This window comes from Cnephaeus nilssonii (assembly GCF_951640355.1).
Source record: "Cnephaeus nilssonii genome assembly, chromosome: 11".
Classification (NCBI taxonomy): Eukaryota; Metazoa; Chordata; class Mammalia; order Chiroptera; family Vespertilionidae; genus Cnephaeus; species Cnephaeus nilssonii.
Window position 1 is genome coordinate 45,834,598 of NC_137082.1, and position 12,668 is coordinate 45,847,265.

A 12,668-nucleotide genomic window follows, 5' to 3' on the forward strand; every position below is an offset into this window, starting at 1 on the left:
CATCTAGAGTAGTCCCCTGCTTCCAAGCACTTACATTTAGACCAATTGCAATCCAAAGTTGTTTGCTTTTTTAATCCCTGTATAATGGAGACCCCCACTTTCTTCTGTGTTGGTTCTCCCAAGCATGTCCTCTGACACCTCATGTAAATCTCCCCTTCTGGATGTAAACTCATTTTTGCGGCCGTATCTTACCGTTTCTACTGCTGCAGCTTTTTGCTTTCCCTCTATATTTGATTTCAGTGGTGGATAAAAGTAATCATCTCAATTCCCCTTAGACCTAATACTGTGTCCAGAGGCCTCAGGCAAACTGTATCTTTTGCAGACAGCTTCTAAACCCTACGGAAATGAAGGGAGAGTGACAGAGGGCTGATAGAGGCTGACTCTCCCTACTTCCTCCAGACCCAGAGCAGGAAAAGGGAAAGCCTCTTTAGCAGGGAAAGGAGAGAGAACAAAAAGGCAGAAAGGGCAAAAAAGGAGAAAGAAACTGAGGGGGTCAAGACCCAGGGAAGCTGGCCCTCCCACAGTAAGATCAACATTATTTTTCCCCAGCAACATAGTGAAACTTCATCAGCCCCTCACTGCCTACCCCCTTCATATCTGAATAGGTGATGTTACCACTGAACACCCTTTCCCAAAAGTGGGAAGAGGAGAAGACATGCAATTGCAGGCAGCCATCCACTGCCCCTTTTCACTGTCAGTATGACTGGGCAATGCATATTTCATGTGTGATAGAAAAGGGTAAAGGAAAGCGCAGAGAGGATGAGAACTGTGTCCCGTGCATCATGTGCAGAGGCAAGCTGAGTACGTGAGGGGAGCTATAGGAATATAATTTATAAAATAGGGGTCCAAATGAGAAGAGCTTTGATATGGGATTATGAGTGAGGTGCATTTATAAATGTAGAGATTTAATTTTTTTGTTGCCTTACCTAGTTTTGATCATTTTAAAAAGGGTCGTTAATGCTCTTACATTGAATTGATAGAAAGTTTTAATGTATTTTGAGTATCTTAATACAATGATCTACACTGTTTTTGACAAGCTAAGAATTATTTATGTCAGCCCCACATGGAAGTGTGATTATAGTATTTGCTTTTCAAATATTCACATGTTCTTTTCTTTCTTTTCTTTTATTTCTTTTGTGCATGCGTGGCTTTCCTTCTGCCCATGTCATTGCCTTGATAGAAGGGAAGTTGAGGGTTAAGAATGAATGACCATTTTTTTCAGCATTTAATAGTTTAAAATCATGTATAACTAATGAAATATTTAATCCAGAATACTCTCCCCAAAGTTGTAATTTTATACCCAAAAAGTTTTTTTTTTTTGTAATAAAGGTAAAAGAGGCTGAAGTAAGGAACCCCTAGTGTGTTAAATTTTTATTAATTCCAGACAAGTCAAAATTACAACTCCTATTTCTCTTGCACTTGGGAGAATTTAAGACCTCTATACCTACATTTTTAAAAGGTTAGGGAGAACTGTACACAGCTGACATTTCAGTGTATGATCAAAGTGTTCCTCAATCTTAACTATATGCTTTAAATGTGTCAGACACACCATCACCTGCTCACCATAGCATATAAACGTCCCCACATGCCACATGACATTACCTGACCAAGTGAGTTCATTGTTCAGTGTGTCCTACATTCTGCCCATTGAGCCATTCTACTTGGCATTATGTCTGCTGAGGAGGATGTACCTCACACTGGTAACGGATTGTGTCGACACTTATCTTTCAAATGCCCCCATCATTTTTAGATATTTTCAGTGAATGTTATTACCCTCTCGTTGGTAGCTGAAAAAGAGAGCAAAAATTCAAATTTTGTGACATTTTGTGTCATATTATACCGGATCTGATTCTGTATTTTGAAATTCTGAGAATTCACTGTAATGTTCAAATTGCTAACATTGTGTTTTCATTCCAAAATCAAGATGTCAAAATCAACAAGGGGTTTCTGAAAGACAGAAAAGAATGCTATTGGGAAAGATCACAAAGTCATGTGTGTTTTTAAAACTCTACTTAGCCTGCTCATTGTGGATAAATGCACTAGTATTTCCCTTTGAATTTAAATCTCAAAACAATCTGATGAGCTGAGACGGCTTGAGATTAGATACTCAGTGAGCCAACAAGATGTACTGAGTGTTTTTAAATATATTGATTTCTTTCCTTTGCTGAAATGATGATTTTTCAAAGAAAATACATTTTCGTGAGAAAATTTAGGCTCACCTGTCTTGAGTATTTCTTGCTTTTCAGGATGGGGTCATTTTGCTTACATTGTGTATGAATTGTTGAACACTATTTCAATAGTTTCTCTTTTATTTTATTGTAAATCAAATGATACCTTTCTTCCAGGTGACAGACAGCAGCACAATGGAGAAGGCACCATGAAGGAAAACTCTCTGTTTGCTGGAAAGAATTGCTAAGGGATTGAGTGGAAATCAAAAACCCAGAGAAGCACATCAAAGCTGGTCAGTGTGCATGTGTCATGGGCAGGCACTACAAGGCTGTAAAAGGCCTTGCTTCTGTTTTTCTTCTTCCTCCATCCTCATGTGGAAACCTAATGTTCAACTAGAAAGATGTTCAATTGAAGAAAATGGAAATTCAATTCAACACATATTTAAGAGGCTGCCTTGTGAAAGCACAGTTACAATCACTATGAGGCAAAAGAAAGTTTACTGAGCTGTAGGCATTAGCTACAGAACTTAAATAGAAGCTGAGAGGCAGAGCCCAGTTACATGACAGGGGTGTTTGCAAGGTGCTGCTGCCGCCTTGAGCCTGGGGGCACTCAGGATGCTGGGACTCATCTTTTTAAGGAAGATGCTACTGAGCCAGTGCTGCTGTCTCTGAGACAAGTACTGAAAACATAACATGGGGAAAAATCTAGAAATGAGCCGACTGTGGCTCTAGGACAGAGAAGCATTACTAGAGACAAGCTGGCAGGACAGTGAGCTATCTTAAAGATGTGTGTCCCCCCCTTCCTTCTCCAGCCTTCCAGTCCCCCTCGGGCCACCTTTTGCGACTCACCCTCAGAGAACAAATAGGTTTTTCAGAGTCTCAACCCCAGAATCAAAAAGCAGAATTCAGAAGGTAGAGTTCTGAGCTGAGAGATGATAGTTTAATAACAAACATGGCTGACAAAATAGTAAATAAGGATAAGACCACACAAATCCCAGTCTGCCCACTTCTCAGAAATCCAGATTCCAACTCCTTGAGTGTTATATAAACTGGATTTATATAAGGGCTTTCCTGGCTCTGGAATAGGTGAGTGCCCTCATTCATTCATTCATTCACTCTTTCATTACCTTGTTCCTTCTTTCTAAATAGTTATTGCACCCTTGCTGCATGTTACACACCATAGCTAGTTGCCTTGTCCTCAAGACTTCATGACACAAATATTCCATTTAGTTAACCTAGAACAGCCAAAGAGTTAGAAGAAGAGGGCAAAGAAAATACCAAGGTAGGCCAAGGGTATGAGTTTCAATGAGGAAAAGCTTTTTCAATAGTTTCAAATGCTAAAGAGAGCTATAAATAGATGAGTTAAATGAGTACAATGGTGATTGCTCGAATTAAATGTTTGTTTCTAGTTAGAGAAAACACTTTACTGTTCTCAAGGTTATAAGACTTTGGAAGCATTATTAGTTGATAGTTTCTCACATAAGAAGGAAGTAACTTTTTAAGCAGATATAGTCTGCTTAAGAAATAAAGTTATTTGGAGAAGAAATCAGGAAATCCTAATGAGAAGTCTACATGAAACATACTGTGCATTGATGAAGAAATAAATGTTAAGTAGTATGTAAATACAGTTGAAAGATGAATGCCTCCCATTTGCTGCTAATTTAGTCCCGGGACTCCTACGAGGCATTACTTTGCTTACATGGTGCTTGGTTTCCTGTGTTTTGTTTGACTTATTGTTAATTTTTGATTGATTTTTTTTACAATTGTCTTAATTAAAACATCTTTTATTTACCCCTTAGGATAGAAGCAGAGTGTAATTTGTAAAAACAAATCGTTAAGCATGTGCACCATCGTGGAGACTGGGATCATGGTGAGAAGCCGGATGGATTCTACTGATGTGGAAAGAGTGGCCTGGAGGAGCCCCGAGGGCGATTCAGTCTGAGCATGGGCTCTGGGGAAAGCCTCTCATTGAAGAAGGCCCTGGAGGATAGCTTTTATTTTAGATGAAACAGACTCACACATTTGGCTTCTCCACAGTTGATGGGGAAAGTTCTATTCCAGCGGCCTCTGTGCAGTGACCACTCTATTAGCCATCTTGGATGCAAGTCCATCTTCATGAAATGCATCCAGGAGAACGTGTCTTTACTTAGCAAAAGAGGCATCCAAATAACCTCTTCTCAGACTGACTCTTTACCACCAGGGTTACTGCTGATTTGGGTGTAATTGATCACCTATATAGTGGACTTGACACCATTCACATCCTGAAATGTTACAGACTTTTCTGTATCTGATTTCCAACATACAGGCAGCACAATAAAGCAAAACAAGTCATAATGCTTCATCTTAAAGAGGAGTTTAAGATAAAGCTTTCTTATTTTCCTCTGTTAACCTGAAAGCTAGGCATTTTTTTCCCCAGTGAATTACTACATTATTATTTTTTTTTTTGGGGGGGGGTTCTGCATTATTATTTAAAAAAATATATTTTATTCATTTTTTACAGAGAGGAAGGGAAAGGAATAGAGAGTGAGACATTGATGAGAGAGAAACATCCATCAGCTGCCTCCTGCACACCCCCTACTGGGGATATGACCACAACCAAGGTACATATCCTTGACTGGAATTGAACCTGGGACCCTTCAGTCCACAGGCTGATGCTCTATGCACTGAGCCAAACCAGTTAGGGCTACATTATTATTTTTTAATGTTGCTAAAAAAATGTCAAGTTCAACATCACATAGTAGTGAATTCTTTGCTTATAGTGATCGCTTATAATAAGAACCATGTAGAAAAGGATAAACCTTTGATGTTGATATGCATTTTAATAGCAGTAGGTAATTGTTTTAAAACCATTAAAGAATGAATTATGGGGCAAAACCAATTTTCTTTGTAGAATTTTAGAGATAGGCAGTCATAAAAGTAGATTTCATGAAAAAGGTAACTGACTTCAATCATCTCTCTATATAAAAGGCTAATATGCTAAGTGTCTGACCGTTCGACCATTCGACTATTTGATCATTCGACCGGTAGCTATGATGTGCACTGACCATCAGGAGCAGACACTCAATGCACAGGCATGGAAACATGGAACAGACTGATGAATCTCAGAGGAAAGAGGGGAGGAGGAAAGGTGGGAAGAGATTAACCAAAGATCTCATATGCATACTAGAGACCCAGTACACGGATTTGTGCACTGGTGGGGTCCCTTGGCCTGGCCTGTGGGGATTGGGCTGAATCTGTGCACCGGGCCTCTGACATACCCTGAGGGGTCCCAGATTGCAAAAGGGCTCAGGACAGGCCGAGGGACCCCACTGGTGCAGGAATCTGTGAACTGGGCTTCTAGTAACATATAAATGTAGAAAAACCTAAAGGACAAGCCAAACCTTTCAGGGGTCACTTATTCTGCTATTCAGTGAACATACAATTGTACAACTTTAAGACTAGAATTTTAGACAACACTTTAAGGAGTATTAAGCCCACCCCTTAATTTAACCTTTTGCACTCAGATGTCGAGTGTGGCTGGACACAGTTAGCATCGGTAGCAGCTCGAGAAAAAAGCAAGCGAGTGCAAAGGGTTAAGCCATGCCATATTGTAACCTTCTCAGCTGTCCTAAGAAAACATCACTTCTCAGAACCAGCCCCACTTCTATAGCATTCAATGACTCTGAGGCTAGGGGGTCTCCCTATCCTTCAGAAATCCACATAAAGTTGGTTTAGATTCCAGGTCCAGGTTTGTGACAGTCTTAGTCCCCTCCACTATTTCTGCAGTTTCTCGAAGAGCTCCTTTCTTAAGATTATCTGTCACCACACCCTGAGCATGCATATGTTATCTGCTTTTCATGACCCCATGAGGTGACACTCAGTCTCATCACTGCTTTTCACACACATACCTTAAACACTCTCACACACCAAGTGTTTGTTAGATTTCACTCTTCCTTGAGGATAAGTGGTATCATGGGAATTCAGGACACTTACTTTCTTCTCTTCTCTGTCTTCCTCTCTCATCTTCATCTCCTTTTTTATATATTCTTCTCTCTTTCAAAAGGATGAAAAAAATTACATTTTACCTGGGATCCACTGAGGCCTTCTCCAAAGACCTGCAGTCTGTAAAACTTCCATTTCAAGCAGTTTTATTAAGACCTTCCCTCAGTAAAGGAGTTCTCCCTATAAGAAGTCTTCTACCTGCCACACTTTCTCCATTTCATTACATCTCAAAACTTTCTACAAATATGGTTTCTTTAGTCTATACAATCACGTTAGTAGATGCCAAATGGGGAGATTTCATTTCTGAGATGAGAAACACTGGGCCAGAGAGGGAAGACAAGACTTCTTATCTCTACAAGAAGAGGAAAACCACTGAGAGTAAATGACTATCCTTTTTCCCTCCAGTTATACCCTGGAATGCTTAATAACATCCTCAGTGGAGAAGGCTTTCATTTCATACCACAGACAGTGATGGATACATCCATTTTGGTCACCCCAGGTTCTTCCCAGCCTGAAGAAGATGCCATCATTTCAGCAGATACAGACTTGAGTGACTTCACAATGATGGTGACATATACGTAACGCTCCTCTTCTCTGAAATTACTAGGTGGGAAGAGGGAGGATGCCTGCTACTCTCAACCTGCTCCTTCATTAGTAACACATTTGGATGAGGCATTCCATGGAAGTATCTCAGGGGCTAGTGGGTCTGTGGTTTAATTTTAAATTCCTGCTCCCTAGAGATAACTCTGGGTGGATTCCTTTTCTTCCCTTCCACTGAAACATGGAACCCCCTGCCATTCTCCCTGCTATATACAAACAAGACTATTTTAATGTATATGTAGTATATGTATAAATGGATAGATGTTTTTGTACTCTCTTTTTTTAATTCAAATTCTTTATTGTTTAAAGTATTACACATGTTTTCTTTTCCCCCTATTGACCTCTCCCAGCCACTCCCACCCCGCAGTACATGCCCTCATCCCCCTACTGTCTGTGTTCATTGGTTTTGCTTAGATGCATGCATACAAGTCCTTTGGTTGATCTCTTATTCCCCCTTCCATCCTCCCCTGCCTTCCCTCTGAGTTCTGATAGTCTGTTCAATGCTTCTGTATCTCTGGATCTATTTTTGTTCATTATATTCCACAAATGAGAGAGATCATGTGATATTTATATTTCTCTGATTGGTTTATTTCGCTTAGCATAATGCTTTCCAGGTCCATTCATGCTGCTGCAAAAGGTAAGAAGGTTGTTTTTTTTTTTTTACAGCAGCGTAGTATTCCATTGTGTAGATGTACCACCGTTTTCTAATCCACTCATCTGCTGATGGGCACTTAGGCTGTTTCCAAATCTTAGCAATGGTGAATTGTGCTAATGGATACATCCATTTCGGTCACATGCTACACCAATTCCCAAAATTTGCCATTCTGTATTATGAAATGAATGGATGCACGTGTGTAAATGGATACAGATTGTTCATATACATGATCAGCTTTGCTAAATAAAGTATTATTTTTCTCTAGACACATATGACTAAGAACATAGGGGTGCATATATCCTTTCTGATTGGTGTTTCTAGCTTCTTGGGGTATATTCCTAGAAGTGGGATTGCAGGGTCAAATGGGAGTTCCATTTTTAGTTTTTTGAGGAAACTCCATACTGTTCTTCACAGTGGCTGCACCAGTCTGCATTCCCACCAGCCATGCATGAGGATTCCTTTTTCTCTACATCCTCACCAGCACCTGTCGTTTGTGGATTTGTTGATGATAGCCATTCTGACAGGTGTGAGATGGTACCTCATTGTTGTTTTGATTTGTATCTCTCGAATGATTAGTGACTTTGAGCATGTTTTCATATGTCTCTTGGCCTTCTATATGGCCTCTTTTGAAAAGTGTCTATTTAGGTCCTTTGCCCATTTTTTTTACTGGATGTTGTTTTATCTTCCTTTTGTTAAGCTGTATCTATCTTAACATGCAGGAAAACTTCCATATAACCAGGATTTCCAGTGCTTAAATGATCTATTGCTAAATTACCTAGAAAATCTCTAAATGAGGCATTTACATCTTCAGTCTATTATTGAAAAATAACGAATTGTTCACCAGCAAATGATATTGTGCATTCCTGACTTGTCAGTTTGCTAGCTTGTAGAATCTTAGTCAGACATTTCATTCATCTCATGAAAATGAGAAAACTCATGATATATATGTCCAAGGGTAATTTAATTGACATCATTTCTTTAAAAATATTGTAAAGTATGACCAATATAAAATGCTTGTGAAAAAAGGACATCATTTTACCTAACATAGTGCATAATTCAGAACCTTTGTTAACCCTCTTTGAATAGATATATTACTACTCTAACAAAGGTATAAGGAGAACTTCATTAATTCATGCCATTTTCCCAAGCCCTTGAGTTGTGAAAATTTCTTAAATTTTTGGCAAAATTATCTGTGTGGTTGTTTTGTATATATAAAAACACTCATATAAAGAGACTCATTGCACTAAATAATTTTAGATATTTAGTGCAAGAAATTTTAGAGTCACTGTATTACAATTCACCAAAGATTTGTAGAAAGCTTATTTTGTGACAAACACTGGAGAATCTATAATAATAAAAGTGTAATACGCAATATGCAAATCGACCAAACGACTATCCAGATGTTTTTTTGGACAACCTTCGGACGACCTTCCTGATGAAGCCGAGACTGCAGCCATGGGATTGAGGCAGCCATGGAGGCTGCGACGGCCTACTTTTGCATAAATTTCATGTATCGGGCCTCTAGTGTTATCATAAGAGCTATTGTTTTGTGAACACTTAAAATGCCCTGGAAATTGTTTCTATATCCTTCATCTATATTTTTCTTATTTAATTTGAACCTCTGAAGGACTTAATGTCCCTCTTTTGTAGATAGAGAAACCAAGGGACCAAAATTAACCAAAATCGTATTGCTAGTAAGTGGCAGAAATAGTACTTGAACCTAAAGAGTCATAAATTGCATTCTGATTCATAGTAAGAGCTGGAAATGATTGATTCTGACTAGGAGCCTAGGTCGCAGGGTGTGATATTACTCAGTAAGAATATTTGACCTATGCTTTGAAGAATGAGAACTATCTTATCCGGTGATAAAGGGAGAAGGACATTCTGGAGACAGACTAGCAGGAGCAGAAGCACAGAAGTGTAGAAGTGCTTGAAATATTCAAGATGCAGCAGATAATTCAAGAGTTGTGTGGTTGACATAGAAAAAAGGGGAAACAGCTTTTGTGATTTCAAGAGGTGTGTTTTTTTTTTCTTGGCCAAAAAATGGTGTGATTTTCAAAGTCTATTGATCATTTAAAGTCTAACACATTGACTTTTTAAAATATTCATCATAAATATTCATACTGAGTAGTATCACATCACATGCTACACCAATTCCCCAAATTTGCCATTCTGTACTATGAAATGAATGGATGCACGTGTGTAAATGGATACAGATTGTTCGTATACATGATCAGCTTTGCTAAATAAAGTATTATTTTTCTCTAGACACATATGACTAAGTTGAAAATACTAGCTTAGATAATGAGCAAACAGGCTAATGTACAATGAAATAATTTTCATCCTCAGTAAGCCCAGCTTCTTCACTTCATTAGTTTTTAATTAAACTTCTGTCTGATTAAGTTCTCCATCTCTTTTTCCACAACCTTTGCTTATGAAATTTCCTTCTTTTGGTCCATAGCAGCCTCCAAGCAAGGTGAAAAGCAATATTGTTTGATTACTCTCCGGTATCTTCCTTGTGCACAGTATCTATGGATTTAGTTTAAAATGTAATGTAAAAAATATCAGAAAAGCAATTCAATAGGATAAGAATAGAACATATGACTACATAGAATGCATGGAAATGGGCCCTCCCACATCACCCTGGGTTCTTCAACACACATGTCCTGGCTGTGGAGGACAAAGAAGCATTCCTGGGCTTCTGAACCTGATTCTGCTATTTCTTAAGGACAACCAAAGGGGAGTCTTGGTTTCTCAACTAACAATGCCAAAAGAACAGAGAGCAGTCCCACAACTGGAAACCCTACTGGGCCCCTGCCCTGTGGGGGCGGAGCATGTTGGGGATCACCCCTCTGGCTCTCTTCCTATTGCATGCTCTTGAGTGACAAGGGACAGAACCTGCTCCATTCTCCTCTTTTAGATCATGCTCCAGACCTCCAAATTCTGGCCCCAAAGTCCTCAAGGTGGCTTCCATAGCCTGCTCAAGCCTCTCCCCTGCCTGCCCCTGAGCCCGAGGACTCAGCTGCTGTTTTCCCACCCCTTGACCAGGGGGTAGCCTGGGGACAGCTGTCAGTGGGGGTCGGGGCGAAAGGAACTTGGAATTTGCAGTTGGACACCCTATGATCCTCTGGCACGCATGCCAGGCCTCTCTTGGTGCAGGGATGATCTGGCAATGAGAAAAGAAGACAGAAAATCTATGGGTCTAAGGCTTTTGTTTGCACCCTTGCCTCAGGTTCTGCAAATGGCAAGGGTGGGTATTAGTAACACAGAGCATGCAAAACTTAATGACAGAACGTTTGTGGAGCATAGACCCCCCCCCCCCACATTTTCTTCAGAAGCTGAATTTAATCTTTCACTCACTCACTCTATCCTTTATTTCTTATTTATGGAGAAAATATTTATTCAGAACCACTGTGAGCTTCTGTGAGCTGGAATGGAGAGAGAATGCCCATAACTAAAGGAGCAACGCGGAGATGGTCAACAGGAAGTCTCAGTGTGAAGGCTGAGAGTGCTCAGAGGCTCCTGGGAGGAAGGCCAGGGGCCTTCCTGGGAATGGCAGAGGCAGAAATGAAGTTGGAGTGGACTGAAAAGTGAGTGGGGAACAAGGTCCTAGATGGTGGGTAAAGGTTATTCGTGAGGAATTTGTTCTGTGGAGGGTTACAGAACAACAATGAAGTGGCTGGGGAGGGAGGTGGATTAAGGCAGAGGGGTTTTAAAATGAAGGAGATTACCTTTGTTCAAAAGGAGCCCAGCTCCCAGGGGCTTGGGGAGCCCTGTGGTACAACGCATTGATGTAACACTTGCCTTTGTGTGGGGCTTGTACAACAAGTTTTATTTCAGTAACAACATGTCTGGCTTCAGGTTTAGCAGGAGGGCAATTTCTAGACAGCTAATCAATACGACTGTTTCTTCCCCTCCCCTCCTAATTTTGTAATTATCCACAGAGCTATTCCCAGAACAAGCAGGCTGAGCTCTTTCCTTCCCGCATTTAGCTGGTAGAGTTCTATTCTCTGAATAGACTTCTCTTGCTCCCTAAATTTTAATTTATTAACTGTTTCACCTGAAAGCAATCACCTGGCAGTCAATTCCCTGAATAAAACATCTGCCTTTTCAATTCAGACAGCTATAAGTGAAGAAATTCACCAGGGGAACAGAATTATGTTCTTTTAGAGAGTAGAGATGTTCACAAAGACGCTTCTTACGCTAGCACCTGGTCTGCATCACAGATGAGCTGGGGTTCACCTGTGACAGCCTGGGTTCCCCCAGCTCTCTTTCATCCTTTAGCCTCCTGTTAACCGACCTGTTACAGGGGCTACTTGAGATCTGCAAGCTCTGAGGTCATTACTTCTCACCACACTCTGCTCAGTTTTTCTCTGGCATCTATTTGCACACCATTTGTGGTTTTTAACATCTTTAAAATCATTTTTTCTTCTGAGGCCTTAAGGTGCCATTTGCAAATCTTTTAAGACGCCTTCAGAAGAGAATGATGCGCTAAATTTTCCTCAAGCCTTGTTCTAAGTACCAAAGTCTAGGGGCAAAAGGTTCTGCAAGATAGTATTTTAATCCCTCATAAGATGGGTGGGTGAGGCAGACACTGAGGAAAATATACTATTAATATACTGCTTTTCTTTCTCCCTCCCCACCACCCCCTACCCAGAATATCTGAGTCATTTGCAGGTTTGGTTTTTAATCAGTGCTGGCAAACGAAGCTGGCCGAGACCCTGGGTATTTGAAACAACATAGAGTTCCGTAACATAGATCCTTCCTGGTTACAACTCTCTCCCACTTCCAGGAGCTCAGCCCGGAGCACTGTGGGCTATTTGCCATTTTTTACCCCTGATGGGAGGGGTGCACACAGAGGGCTTGTGGTTTCCTGGTCAGGCTTCTCTCTCTCTCTCTCTCTGCCGTGTGCATATCTATGCTTCTCTTGTCAGAGAAGTGAGCAGGGACCAAAATAAGCCTCTGAAAGGTTGTCTTCATTTTTGCAAGGGAACAAAGAGGAGTCCTACAATGACTTACTACCCAAGCAGCCCACACAATCATGTGCAGGGCAAAGGAGAATGGAACAACTTGTGGAGTGGAGGTGTTTCAGGGAGCTCTGGGCAGCAGGACAAAGAATCTGTGCTAAGATTTTTTTTCTAGATGAGGCTCAGTTACCCTTCACATTAAGTTATGTTGCTTTGGGAAGTCATCCCAGGACTTAGGAGGGTAGAATCCCAGAGGACTGATTGCAGGATTCTTTGCAAGGAGTCAAGACATTCGTT